The following is a 15,988-nucleotide window of genomic DNA, read 5'->3' as shown; positions in this document are numbered from 1 at the left end:
CAAAATAGAAATCTTGTTTTTAAAATATTTTAATAGATTCTTAGAAAACACTTTGGCCACAAATGTTCGCATTTTCACATTTTAATCTCTGGATCAGAAAATAAAGTTTATTTCTCCCAAAATAGATAAGTTCAGTTCTTCATTTAAGAGCTATGAAATTTTAAATAATACACAGTCTAAAATATTAAGTTAAAAAGAGATTATAGTTTTATACTCAAATCACTTACTCTTGTGTCTGTCTCTAGGAAAAATCATGTTAATGCTCCATGGAAAATTATAATCTAACATCAACTGATTTTATTTTATTGGGGTTGTTTCCACTGTCAAAAATTGGCCTGTTCTTCTTCATTCTCGTTGTTCTCATTTTCCTAATGGCCTTGTTTGGCAGCCTGTGCATGATTCTCCTCATCTTCCTGGACTCCCAGCTCCACACACCCATGTATTTTTTACTTAGTCAGTTCTCCATCATTGACTTGAATTACATCTCCACCATTGTCCCCAAAATGATTTCTAATTTTCTCTTTGGAAACAAATCTATCTCCTTCATTGGATATGGGGTTCAGAGCTTCTTTTTCTTGACTTTAGCAGGTGCGGAAGCGCTGCTCTTGACATCTATGGCGTGTGATCGTTATATAGCTATTTGCTTTCCTCTCCACTATCCCATTAGTATGAGCAAAAGAATGTGTGTGCTGATGATAAGAGGATCTTGGATAATGGGCTCTGTCAACTCTTGTGCCCACACCACATATGCCTTCCACATCCCTTACTGTTGATCCAGGGCCATCAACCATTTCTTCTGCGATGTCGCGGCCATGTTGACTCCGGCCTGCATGGATACCTGGGTCTATGAGTACACAGTGTTTGTGAGCACCACCCTCTTCCCCGTGTTTCGTTTCATTGGCATTGCATATTCTCATGGCGGTGTTCTCCTTGCTGTCCACCGCATGCACTCAGCAGAAGGGAGGAAGAAGGCCTATTCCACCTGCAGCACCCACCTGACTGTGGTGACTTTCTATTATGTGCCACTTGTTTACACTTATCTACACCCAAGATCCCTAAGATCGCCAACAAAGGACAAGGTTCTGGCTGTCTTCTACACCATCCTGACCCCACTGCTCAGCCCCATTGTCTACAGCCTGAGAAACAGAGAGGTGATGGGGGCCCTCAGAAGAGTGATTCAGAGAATCTGCCCTGTGAAAATGGAGACAGAGCTTTTTGCATGTGTAGCCAGGACTTGGATATACGTTCATTCACCAGTGTACAGAATTAAAAATATTATTTTATGCTTAGGGTGCAAGGACCACAATTAATCGAGAGAAGAAGATTATCACTTAGGTCTGGACAAAATTCTCTTGTAAATATATATGCATGTGAGTATATATATACATATATAAAATTCTAAGCCTTATCTTTTTTCTTCATGATGCTTTTTCCCATCAATTTCAAATAAATTTCCAAATTAATTTATTTTTTGCTGATGTGATGTTGATGATAATTATTGTTTGTCATGCAGCAACGAAAGGAGAAACTAACTGAAGTTGTCATTCATCATAGCAGTTCTACTATTTTCAAAAATATCTAAAACAAAAATAAATTTTTCCTGAATGTCAAGATCTAATTGAAAGTCAGAAGACTTCTTGTTATTCTCATAGTAAACCTGTAATTTACCATGCCAGTTAGTCTTTCTTTTAATTTAAAGAAACTTATCATTACAGGTATTTAGCTGAGACTTCAAGAATTCATCAGGGGTTCAGAATTCCTTATACTACTCTGAGTGGAATATGAGAGGTTTATGTCTCTAATAGGGTGATGAATGCTAAGGAAACGATTTAATTTCAGGTATACCTCAGGATCAACAATAAAAACGTGGAGGTGCTAACAGAGGTCAAGGAAATTGTGCAGTTAATTATACGATGAGTGGCTCAAAGGTTTAGTCAAATTAGTGGGAATTCATTAATCAAGGACATTCCCACACCCATCACTGGTTTTCTACATATACTGTTTGCATCCTAAGTAATGTTAAGAAACAAATTCAACTGAATAAATTTTAAAGGTTGTATTGGTTATATTTAATGAATCGGGCAACATCCCATCTAGTAAACAGAAAGGAGCTCTGAAGAACTTTACACAATGAAACACTCTTATAGGCAGAAGCAGGCAGGGCAAGAAAGTTACTCTTGCAAAGAGCTGATTGTTTCAGGCAAGGTCACCTTCCCTTGGGGGATGGCAGGAGTCCATTAGGTGGGTTACGTCACTGGTGCTGAAGGGGTAATTCCAGATTGACTGGTTTGAGACTCCAACCCTGTGGAAGGTTGAAATTGTAATTAAGTTTGGTATCAAATCTCAGTTTTGTGATTTGGGCTTAGCGCATACGACTCCATTCTGAACCTTTTGTCTCTTTTTTAATAGTAGCCACTGCTACTCGTAGCATTAGATAATGTCTCTCAGATGAGATTTTATTCCCCATTACTGCATCTCATAGCTCTACTGAAATATGTTGAGAGAAGCCAACATCTATGGATCAATTTTACTCATTGATATTATGGCTCAGTCGCTATCACAAATAGATCCCACCATTACATCCAATAAAAATCCATCAGCTCCAGTAAACTCCCTCGGTGAAATGCCCATCAGTGATGAGTGCAGAAACGCTCTTTACCCTCTCAGGTATGGCAGGAGGGGAAGGGTCATACTCCACAGAATTTGAAGGGCACAGCACAAAATGAAAATACGAGGCTTCTTGTTCAAAAAGCAGGAAAGACTACCACTATTGGTGCTAAAGTATAAAGTTTCTTCCTTCAGAATTAATTTATTAGCTATAAAATGAAATACAAATTACAAACAATATGTTTGTATTATAATTTTATATATAATCAATAGATATAGTTTATTATGTAATATCAATATTGGTCATAAGATTTTTCTGGAACTCTTTTCTCCAAATTTATCTTCATCAAAATTTATAGTTTTAGGAACTTCGGTTGTTGTCAATATAATTGAAAATATTGTCAGTCACTGGTGGCAAATGCTAAGTTGCAATTACGTTTTGGTGATTTTTAATTTTGAGAAGAATCTGCTTAAGTTATCGGAGATATTAAGAGTGTTTGTGGGTTATGAAAATTTGGACTGAATTTCTGATACCTTATATAAAAATATAAATTACAGTAAAGATAGAGCTAATGATTCTCAAGGAGAATTTTTTATAAAAAAATTTCTCTTATGAATAAATTTCAACCTATCCATATCAGCCAATTTCATGTAACTCTGAATTTAATTTTAAATATAAAGCTAATAAATGGCATTTTAAAATAAAAAATCTGAATGAAAATAAACTTAAAGCTTCCAAATGATGGTCTCACTATTTCAAATCATGCTTATTGCTACCTAACTTCAATGAAAAGGACACATTCTGACAATTATTTCACGTTTATTCTTTATAAATAAATGAACCTACATTGTTGATTTGACTTCCATATGACTTTCTTTGACAAGGAAAAGAGCTTAAGAGAGATTGTCATCTATGAGCTTAATTTTAAAGAAGTGAGAAAGAAAAAAGCAGACTGACAGTTGTCTACTCAGCTTGTCTGATTAAACAGCTGGGTCACGCGGTCCTGTTGATCATCACTAACTGGAGTCGGGAAGACCTGTAGGGGGAGCTCTCACACCTTGTCACATGTCATCAATTACTCCAAACAAGAAGACGCAGAAGCTTGAATCTCTGACAGAAAGTACAACTACTTCACCACTGAAGGGAGATTTCTCTCTCTACCTGCCAGTAGCCCAGCCAATAAGAAACGCCACAGCTCAGCCACCGAGAAGTTGTTGCCACCCTGAACTTCTACTTTTCCCCAATGAACTTCGTTTAGAATAGACCATCCTTACTCTCTTCTTTCATTATAAAAGCATGCTCCTCTCCTTTCTTGTCTGGATTTGCCTGTGGTTCACTATAGCATGCACATCCCAAATGGGAATTCTTTTGGCTATTCCAAAATAAACTCATTTTGAGGGTAAAAATAATAAAATTAGCTTTAACGTTGACAAAACATATTTCTATATATTTTATCCTGAATAATGTCAAATGACGTGCGACAAGAAAGGCCCGTTTGGTCTTTTTTTTTTTTAAGATTTAATTTTTTTTCCTTTTTCTCCCCAAAGCCCCCCGGGTACACAGTTGTATATGCTTCGTTGTGGGTCCTTCTAGTTGTGACATGTGGGACGCTGCCTCAGCGTGGTTTGATGAGCAGTGCCATGTCCACGCCTAGGATTTGAACCAACGAAACACTGGCCGCGTGCAGCGGAGTGCGCGAACTTAACCACTCGGCCACGGGGCCAGCTCCCTGTTTGGTCTTTTTGTCCCTCTTTATAATGGCTGTTTTTAAATGTGTGCTTTTTAACTCTGATGAAGTAAGATTTCATATAAGATCTACTTTATGGACTGTATTAGATCAAGTGGAGATAAGCAAGTAATATGGTTGGGATGACAATGTTACATTTTTAAAATGGCAAATAAAAGAAATGTGCTATGGAGGGCAGATCTCAGAACTGCATTTGTTGATATGCATCTAGAAGATAGAGTAAATGTTAGATATCAAATTGTAATTAAAAATATTTAAACACTATACACTAAAGCTATCCAAATACTGAATAGTTTCATTTCCTATATACATTTATTTTATATATGATACAAATATTTTACATATATTTATATGTAATGTGTATATTATCTATATTATCTGTATACTATTACATTTATCTTGAAAAGAGAAGATTGTTATATATGCCTGTCAAAACAAATATGTAAGGGCAAAATGAAAGTGGTGGCTATACATAAAGAGTGGAAACTAAGAAACCCTTAGACGAGGCTTTCAATATCCACAAGGAACCCTCTGTTCTGTGAATGTTACAAAGTAACATAGATCACTCAGGGGCACTGTTTGGCCGGTTGCTAAACCACAGTTGTGTGTGTGGTCTGACCAGTAATCAGTTATCTAAGTAATTTAGTCTGTGCGCTGTAACCAGTCTTTGTTTAAAGGTAGTTGGCAGGAAGAAAATATGAAAGAGGAGTGGGGTGTAAATAGATTATAAAATCAAAACTGATTTTCCAATGATAAATGTTAGTGTCGTTTCTCCTGAGGCTTGTGCGTTAACGGAGGACTCAATAATATATTCTGTCTGTTTTTCAAAGGTGAGTTAGGGGGTTTATGGAACAACGACAAAAAAACCAAAAAACTTTTATTTGGGAACAAAGAAAAGGCATCAGGATTACCCAGTAATTGGAATTCACAGTGTGATTGCTTTGTTCTCACGGACACTGTTCACAGGGAGTTTCCAGTTCGTGGTTTGCTTTCTCCAACTTGAACATCACCTGGCCTCCCACAGAGACTATTTACGAAAAACAGGGCAGGTTAAAAGCTCAGGGACTCAGTAAAGATTTACATTGTCTCTCACATAACATGAAAAAAAGGCTTGAAAGCAGCTTTGTTTCCTTTGCTAACCAACTTCCGAGAGCTGGGAGCCCTGCCAGTTCAACTCCTTCCTGGACAGGCCAGGGCACTTGTTAGAGTCTACACTATAACAATAACAACTTAGAACTAAGTAGGAGAAATTACAAGCACTTGCACCTGTAGTTTGGATCCAAAAAGAAAAGCTTGTTAAAACATCCCTGGGGTTTCCAACTCAGCTCTCCCAGGCATTTTGGAAAGTAATGAGGTCCCACATGAACATAAGGAGAATTTGGCAACAGTGAGATAAAAAAGAAACTTTGAGAACAAGTTTTAGGTTTGCCTCATGCAATTCTCATACACAATGCATGGACCTTTCGCGTCTCATTAAACTCGGTGTGTCTGTGTTGACAAGCACATCGAGAAGAACTCATTTTCACCCAAATATTCATTTTTACATTACTTTTGAACAGATGCCTTTTTGAAAATCTTAAAAAAACAAACCTTTCAAACAGTTGGCTAACACGCATGAACTAACACTCATTCAGTTTTTAAATTACGGATAATATCCGTATTAACATTATAATGACTCTGTACTACAGATTGACACGGTACATCGTAACAGCTCCGAAGGATTCTTCCTTGATGCATCTCAACACATCCTTGAAGCACCTCAACATGGACTGGAGAGGAGGCACTTGGAAGGAAATCAGAATGTACACTAAATAATACAGTCAACTTTTGGGGCGTGGATGGAAGTGGGGGGCCTCCATTTAAAAAGTAAAGTATGGTGGCACTGCCCCACTGGTCGGGGAACAGGACACCTTGTAAAGTGTGCCAGGAGTGTAACCTGTTTGGAAGGTGCGGTTCGCTCCAGGGTACATGTTGGGGGAGTAGGCGGGAGCCGCTGCTGCGTAGCCCATGGGGAAACCAGCTGGATAACCAATTCCTTTGGCATTGGCATAGGGAACCCCAGAAGAACCAGGGCTATAAACAGGATTCATGATTTCAAGAACATGACATCCACAACCACGGCTAAGACAGAGGTCCAGATCAGCGCTGTCCAACAGCACTTTCTGCAGCGATGAAGCTCTTCTCCATGTGGGCCGTCCGATAAGCACCCATCACCTAAAAGTAACAATCGCTCCCCTCGCCGCGGCGGGCGGCCTGGGCCTCGCTGACCAGCGCGCCGGCCAGGGGAGCGCCGCGAGGCCTGCTCCGATGCGGGGCCCGAGCCGCCAGGGCCAGTGTCCGCCGCCGCCGCGGGCCTCTCCCCTGCTCCGCGCCCGGCGCGCCTCTCCGCAGCCCGCGCGACCCGCCCACGCTGCTGCATCTTTTGTTTTTATATATTCTTTGATATTTTTGTTTTTCTCCCAACATTGTAGTATGAAAATTATTTTATAAATGAGTAAGTTGAAAGACATATACAGTCAATGCTCATATTTCTACCTTCATTTAACTGTTTGTTTTATTTGTTTTATCCCATATCTATATATTTATGAATGCCTTTCTCTATTTAGTCCATTTTATTTATCTATTTTATTTGTTTCAAAGTGAATTTCAGACACTGGTACACTTTAGCCCCTGAACATTTGAGGATAGATATATAATATTAACTAACTAGAGTTGTTTGCTTAGTTTTAAATTTTATTTCTATATTTTCAATTAAAAAATTAGTATGTAAAACTACATATGCTATATTTTTACTTAAATACAATTAGATACACAAATTTAAGTGTACCACTCAATGAATTCTGGCAAATGCATACACCCACGTAGTGTGTTGCATTTATCCTGCAGAAAATTTCTTCCTCCTATGCCCATTCCCGTTAATCCTTGCCCCAAACCCCAGAAGCTTCAACATCGTTCTGACTTTTTACCACCTTGGATTAGTTTGTTTTCTGGACGTTTATACTAGTGGAGTTCTATGGCATCCAGTTTTGAGTAAGAGTTCTGTCATTCTACATGTTTTTGAGATTCACCCATGTTGTAGTATGTATAAATACTTGATTTGTTGCTGTTGGTTAATTTAAACTCTTTTCTTTTGAGAGATAATTTTAGATTCATATGCTATTGTAAGATATAATGTAGAGAGATACTAAGTAACTTTTACCCATCTTTCCTCAAGGATGACATCTTACAAAACTAAAGTACAATAATTATAACCAGCACAGAAACATTGATAAAATTTATCAATATTTCTCAGATTTTCCTAGTTTTACTTTTCTCAAAAGTATGTGTGTAGGTGTGTGCGTTTAGTTCTATGTAAGTTTATTATGAATGTAGGTTAGAGTGTCCTCCACTGTGGTCAAGATACAGATCAGGTTCATTACCATGAGAGTCCATCAGTTTGCCATTTACTGCCATACCAACACACCCTCCCCTAATTCGTGGAAATCATTAATTTATTCTCAACTCTATAATTCCATCATGAATTACATGAATTTATGTATATTACATAAATATTATATGAGAGGAGTTTTATACACTATATAATTTTTCAGGACTGGCTTTTTTTCACTGAGCATAATTGTCTGGAGATTCATTCAAGTCATTGAATGTAACAATTCCAAAAACTTAGACCATTTTTAATTAATTTGTTTTTATGTTGGAAATGGAAACATCTTGTATATTTTTTAACACTAGAAAAGAGGGGACTGGTGAAAGAGAAAGTTGACTAATATAAAGTTATTACCATGCAAGCTGTAGTTGAAATTATTCTGTTTAATATAATAAATTTATATAATAAATTTAAAAATCTCAAACTACACTTCAACATACTAAACTTTTGAGATGGAATGAAAATAGTTAATAAGAGAAATTTTATAGGAGCTAATGTCTGCATTTAAAAAAAACCTTAAATAAACAACCTAACCTTGAAGTTTCCAAAGAACTAGTAAAAGAATAAATTGTCCTAAGTTTGTAGTAGAAATAAATAAAACTGAGACTGAAAACAATAAAAGAGATGAATTAACCTGAGAAATGCTTTTTTTTAAAGGTAAACAAAATTGGCGAAAATTTGGCTGGACTAATCAAGAAAAAAAAGAAAGAGGGGTCAAAAAATACAATCAAAAATGAAAGATTACACATTACAAATGATACCACAGAAATAAAAAGGCCCATTACGTATTATTATGAACAACTATATGCTAACAATTTAGATGGTCTGGAAGAAATGGATGAATTTTTGGAAATGTAAAATCTACCAAGACTGTCATGAAGAAACAGAAATGATATCTACATATACAATGTAATATTATTCAGCCATAAAAAAGAGTGAAATCTTGCCATTTGTGACCATGTTGTTGGACCCTGAGAACATTATGCTAAATACAATAAGTCAGACAGAGAAAGACAAATACTGTAGGATCTCTCTTATATGTGGAATATATCTATACAAACACACACTATTTATACACACTATGTACTATACACCATGTATATACTCTATAATATGTATGCTAGATATGTATGCTATGTACTATAGATAGATCGATCGATAGATAGATACAAGCTCATGGATACAGAGACCAGACTGGTGGTTGCCAGGGGTGGGAGGAAGGAGATGGGAGAAATAGTTAAATTGCTGTTTGTTTTTGTCTAGTTTAAATCAATTGAACAAAAAAGTAGAAATAAAAAGAAGTAGAAAATCCAAACAGACTAATATCAAGGAAGAAGATTGAATTAGTAATCAAAAATCTTCCAACAAATGAAAGTCCAGGATCAGATGGCTTCACTTGTGAATCTGACTAAACAATTAAAGAAGAATTAACACCAATCCTTCTTAAACTGTTTCAAAAAACGGAAGAGAAAGGAACACTTCCGAACTCATTTTATAAGACCAGAATTATCCTGATAGCAAAGCCCGATTAGGACACTAGAAGAAAAGAAAATTACAGGCTAATATTGCTGATAAACATAGATGCAAAAATTCTCAAACAAAAATTAGCAAACTGAATTCAACAGCGTATTAAAAGAATCATATACCATAATAGAGTAGGACATATCCCTGCTATGAAAGGATGTTTCAATATGTGTAAATCAATAAATGTGACATTAGCAAAATGAAGAATAAAAATCATACAATCATTCCCATAGATACAGAGAAAGGATGTGAAAAACACTTAACATCATTTCAGGATCAAACATGATAGCTATAGTTCCCACTGTTGTATGATATATATGAATGTTGTTAAGAGAGTAAATTCTGAGTTATCATTAGGAGAAAAAATATTATTTTATTTCCATGTATTTTTATTGTATCTGTGTGAGATAATGAATGTTAGCTAAATTTATTGTGGTAATCACTTCTCAATATATGTGAGTCAAACATTTATGCTGTACACCTGAAACTCATACAGTGATGTATGTTAATTATATCTCAATGAAACTGAAAAAAGACCTCTCAAACTAGATATGGAAAGAATGCAATTCAACATAATAGAGACTATGCATGACAAGCCCACAGCTAACATCATACTTAACAGAAAAAGCTGAACACTTTCTCTCTGAGATTAAGAACAAGACAAGGGTGCCACTCTTGCCACTTCTAATTAACATAGTACTAAAATCCTAGCCAAAGCAGTTAGGAAAGAAAAATAAATAAAAGGCATCTGAATAAGAAAGGATGAAGTAAAATTTTCTCTGTTTGTAGTCGACATGATCTTACATATAGTAAACCCTAAAGACTCCACAAAAAACTGTTAAAACCAATAAATGAATTCAATAAACTTGCAGGTTATAAAATTAATATGCAAAATAAGTTACATTTCTATACACTAACAATATACTACCTGAAAAAGAAATTAAGATCTCATTTACAATAGCATCAAAAAGAATAAAATATTTAGGAATACATTTACTAAAGGAGGTGAAAATCTGTACACTGAAAACTATGAAATACTGATAAAAGAAACTGAAGACTCAAATAAGCTGAAAGATATCTTGTGCTCAAGCATGGAAAGAATTGATGCTGTTATAATGTCCGTTATACCCTAAATGGTCTACAGATTCAAAGCAATGCTTATCAACATCCGATGGCTTATTCCAAGAAATAGAAAAAAAATCTTAAAATTTGCATGGAACCCATAAGGCCCCAAATAGCTACAGCAGTCTTGATCAAGAACAAAGCTGATTTCAAGCTGTGTCACAAAGATATAGTAATCAAAACCATATGGTAATGGTATAAAAAAGACATAGGCCGCTAAAAAAGAAAAAAGAGAACAGAAATAAACCTGACTGATGTTTTTACAAAGGCACTAAGAAGGGGCTGGCCCCATGGCCGAGTCATTAAGCTTTGGTGGCTCAGGGTTTTGCCAGTTCGGATCCTGGGTGTAGACCTAGCACCACTCATCAGGCCATGCTGAGGTGGCGTCCCACACAGCACAACCAGGGGACCTACAAGTAGAGTATACGACTATGTACTGGGGGATTTGGGGAGAAAAAAAAGAAGATTGGCCACAGATGTTAGCTCAGGTGCCAATCTTTGAAAAAAAAGGCACTAAGAATACACAGTGGGGAAGGGTATGGATGTTAGCTCAGGGCCAGTCTTCCTCAGCAAAAAGAGGAAGATCGGCAGTAGTTAGCCCAGGGGTAATCTTCCTCAAAGGAAAAAAATCATTAAAACTCAAAAAAGTAGCACAAATCTCCCTGGTAATGGTAAATGTACAGCCATAGTTAAATCTGCAATATGGTAATAGTGGTGTATAACTCACAACTCTAGTTTACAAGGTAAAAAAGTCAACGTGGCAAAAATAACCAAAAATTCAATAATCTGTCATTAGTTACACAATACTAAAAAAATTTCAATTGTAGCATCAAAAATCTAAAATTTGAGGAGGAGAAGAAACCAAAATATAAAGCACGTAAAATATATTGATGTTAAATTGTTAACAGTTCAAAATAGGATGTTATAAGTTTAAGGTATTTTATGTAAGCCTCATGGTAATCACAAAGAAAAATCTCATAGTAATTATTCAAAAGAACATGATAAAAAGTCAAAGCATACAGTTACCAAAAACATGAAAACACAAAAACACAGCAGGAAAAGGAAGAGAAACAAGGAACAATGGATATATAAAACAGCCAGAAAACAATTAATAAAATAGCAATAGTAAGTCCTACCTATATATAATTACTTAAAATTTAATCAAATTAAACTCTTCAATCAAAAGATAAAGAATGGGTGAATGGATAAAAACAAGACCCAGTGATATGCTGCCTACAAAACACTCATTATAATTTTAAGGACACACATAGGCTGAGAGTGAAGGGATGAGAAAAGACATTTCAGCAAAAGTTAAACAAAAAAAGAAGTGGTAGCTATACTTATCACAGACAAAATAGACTTTAAACTAAACATGATAAAAAGAGATAAGATTATTACATAATGATAAAGGGATCAACACATCAAGAAGATATAACAAGTGTAAATATTTATGCACCCAAGATCTGAGTAGCTAAATATATAAAACAAAAACTAGCAGACCTAAAAAGAGAAAGAAACAGCAATACAATAATTATTGGGGACTCTAATACCACATTCTCAACAACAGATGGATCATTCAGACAGAATCAATAAGAAAACAGTAAATTTGAGCAACACTATAGATCAAATGGACCTAACAAACATATAATGAACATTCTGTCCAGCAACAGCAGAATACACATTTTCTCAAGCTCACGTGAAATATTTTTCAACATATCATATGTTAGGCCACAAAATAAGTCATAGTAAATTTAGGAAGATTGCAATCATCCAACTATCTTCTCTGACCACAATGGCAAGAAACCAGCAATCAAAACAAGAGGAAAACTGGAAAATCCAAAATCCCATGGAAGTTAGATAACATTATCCTGAAGAACCAATGGATCAAAAAAGAAATCAAAGAGGAAATAAAAAAGTTTCTTGAGACAAATGAAAATGGAAATACAACATACCAGAATTTATCGAAAGCAGCAAAAAGAGTTCTAAGAGGGAACTTCAAAGCAATGAGCACCTACATTAAGAAGCAAGAAAGATCCCAAATAAACGACCTAATTCTACATCTTTAGGAACAAGAAAAAGAACAAATTGAGCCCAAAGTTAGCAGAAAAAAAAGAAAATCATAAAGATTAGAGCAGAAATAAATTAAAGAGAACAGAAAAACAATAGAAAAGATTAACCAAACTGAGTTGATTCTTTAAAAAGATAAACAAACTCTTAGCTAGATTAACCAAGGGGAAAAGAGAAAGAACCCAAATCAAGAAAATTATAAATTAAAAAGGAGTTAACCTAGATTCACCAAGAAAGAAAAAGGCTCAGATAACGAAAATCAGAATTAAAAGAGAAGACGTTATAACTGATACCACAGACATTCAAAGGATCAAAACAGGCTACTATGAATATCTATATGTCAACAAACTGGACAACCTAGAAGAAATAAAAGAAAATTCTTAGAAACATACAACTTACCAAGAACCAATCAGGAAGAAGTAAAAAATCTGAATAGACCAATTACTAGTGAGGACATTGAACCAGTACTCAAAAGTCTCCCAGCAAAGAAAAGCCCAGGATCAGATAGTTTCACTGGTGAATTGTACCAAACTTTAAAAAAATCCTTCTCAAATTCTTCCCCAAAACTGAAGAGAAGTAAACACTCTCAAACTCATTTTACAAGGTCAACATTAAGCTGATACCCAAACCAGAAACAGATATTACTAGAAAAGAAAATTACAAGCCACTATCCCTGATGAATATCAATGCATGAATTATCAATAAAATACTAGTAAATTGAATCCAGCAGCACATTAAAAAGATCATTCACCATGTTAAAGTTGGGCTTACCCCTGGGATGCAAGAGTGTTTCAACATATGCAGAGCAATCAATGTGGTGCATCACATTAATAGAATGAAAGAAAAGAATTCTGTAATCATCTCAATAGACACAGAAAAAGCATTTGACAAAATTTAGCATCCATTCATTAAAAAAACTCAAAAATTTAAACATGGAACATATCTCAACATATTACAGGCCATATATGACAAGTCCACAGCTAACATCATACTCAAGAGCAAAAGGGTGAAAGATTTTTCTCTAAGATTAGAAACAGGACCAGAGTGCTCACTCTCACCACTCCTATTCAACAGAGTACTAGAAATCCTAGCTAGAGCAATCAGGCAAGAAGAAGACTGACAAATTATCAGAATTGGAAAGAACGAAATAAAATTGTTCCTATTTGCAGATGACATGATTTTATATAGAGAATATTTCAAAGATCCAACCAAAAATCTGTTAAATCTAATCAATAAATTGAGTAAAGTTATAGGATACAAAGTTAATATACAAAAATCAGTAGCATTTCTTACACTAGCAGTAAAATTTCTGAAAAAGAAATAAAGACATTGATCCAATTCACAATAGCATCAAAAACAATAAAATACTCAAGAACAAATTTAACTAAGGAGGTGAAAGATCTCTGCTGAAAACTACAAAACATTGATGAAGGAATTCAAAGAATGCAAGTGGAAAGGTATTCTGTGTTCATGCATCGGAAGAATTAATATTGTTAAAATGTCAATATTATCAAAAGCTATCTATAGATTCAGTGGAATCACTATCAAGTTTCTAATGGCGATTTTTACAGAAATAGAAATAATACTCCTAAAGTTTACATGGAATGACCAAAGACCCCAAATAGCCAAAGAAATTCTGAGAAAGAAGACCAAAGCTGGGAGAATCTCAGTTCCAGATTTCAAGATATAGTAGAATGCTATAGGCACCAAAATATTACAACACTGGCATAAAAACAGACGAATAGAAGAGCATTGAGAGCCCAGAAATACACCCAAGCTTGTGTGGTCAACTAATATCTGACAAGGGAGCTGAGAATGCTCCATGGTGAAAAGACAGTCTCTTCAATCAACGGTGCTGGGATGATTGCATATTCACATTTAAAAGAATGGAACTGAGCTCATGTCTTACACCACTTGCAAAAATTAACTTGAAATGGATTAGGCTTAAATGTAGGACCTGAAACAAGGAAATTGCTAGAAGAAAACTTAGGAATAAAGCTCCTTGACACGGATCTTGCAATAAACTTTTGTATATGGATTTTTTTGACGCATAAAGCACAGGAACAAAATAAAAAATAAACAAGTGGGACTACATCAAACAAAAAAGCTTTTGCATGACAAAAGAAACCATCAACCAAGTGAAAAGACAACACCTGGAATTGGAAAAAATATTTGCAAACCATGTATCTGATAAAGGGTTAATATCCAAAACATAAAAACTCATACAACTCAATGGCAACAAACAATGAAATTGAAAAGTGGGCAAGGGATCTGAATAAACATTTGTCCCAAGAAGATCTGCGAAAGGCCAACGTACATAAAAATATGCTGAACCTCATTTGTTATTAGGAAAATGCAAATGAAAATCACAATGAGATATTAGCTCATGCCTGTTAGAATGACCACGGTCGAAAAGACAACAGTTAAGAGATACTGACCTGGAAGTGGAGAAAAAGGAATGCCTGTGCCCTGTTGGTGAGATTGTAAATTGGTACAGCCACTGTCAAAAACAGTATGGAGGATTCTCAAAAAATTAAAAATAGAACTACATTATAATTCAGCAATTTCACTTTTGATAATATATCCAGAAGAATAAAAGCATAAACCCAAAGTTAAAATAATACTCCAAAGTAACCCCATTGTTAGCCTCCAATATGGTTCTTTTTGCTTATCATCACCTAGAATATCAATACAGATTACAAGATATCCTGCTAAACTGTGTGCTGCTTAGTTTCATGTTTGGAGATTTCTGATAAATGTTATGGCAATAAAATATTCTTTTATATTTTGATTTTAATACTCAACTTCAAGTTTGTGTTCTTCGTTTAGGTTCATTAATGCTGCTCTGTTTGTGATTATTCTTCTTTAGGTTTAGAATGACAGTTCTTCCATCCTGGGAAAAAATGAAGACTATTAAAGGAAAATGCCACAGATGAAATTATTTTTGTGGCAAAAAGAGGGGAGATCATGCATGCATGTGTGAATACCTGCTAATGTACTCCATTCACGTGTGGCGATTCTGCCCAAATCTGAGCCCTTTTGTTGAACTAAGTGCTATGGACTGGATATCTGTATCCTCTCAAATGAATATGTTGAAATCTTAGCTGCCGATATAATGCTATTGGGAGACACTAGGCACTTTTGTAGATGATTATGTCATAAGGAGGCAACTCTTAAAAGGGATTAATGTTGTTGTAAACGAGAAGCCAGAAAGCTCCCTTACCCCTTCCACCATGTGAGGACACAACAAGACTATGGTCATCGATGAACCCTCACCAGACATCAGATCTGCAAGACCTGATCTTGTAGTTTTAGTGCCCAAAACCGTGAGAAGTAAATTTTTGTTTTTTAAGCCGCCCAGTCAGCAAATTCTTGTTATAGCAGCTGAATGGACTTACACCAAGGAAAGCATCCTTTGACAGGTTGGAAAAGATCACAGCCCCCAGTACAAGGTAGACGTGCAGACAGGGAAACTATGGAATGCAGAAATTCT

At 35.5% G+C, this 15,988-nt stretch overlaps 1 pseudogene; it reads left to right on the top strand.

Annotated features, from left to right (window-relative positions):
• The first annotated feature begins 371 nt into the window (after positions 1–371).
• Positions 372–1,310, top strand: LOC139043573 (olfactory receptor 2L5-like; annotated as a pseudogene).
• Positions 1,311–15,988: the final 14,678 nt, after the last annotated feature.

The sequence above is a fragment of the Equus asinus genome, unplaced genomic scaffold (assembly GCF_041296235.1).
Source record: "Equus asinus isolate D_3611 breed Donkey unplaced genomic scaffold, EquAss-T2T_v2 contig_3, whole genome shotgun sequence".
Lineage (NCBI taxonomy): Eukaryota > Metazoa > Chordata > Mammalia > Perissodactyla > Equidae > Equus > Equus asinus.
The sequence above is the reverse complement of the archived record's forward strand: the minus strand, read 5'-3'. Positions and strand labels throughout refer to the sequence as shown.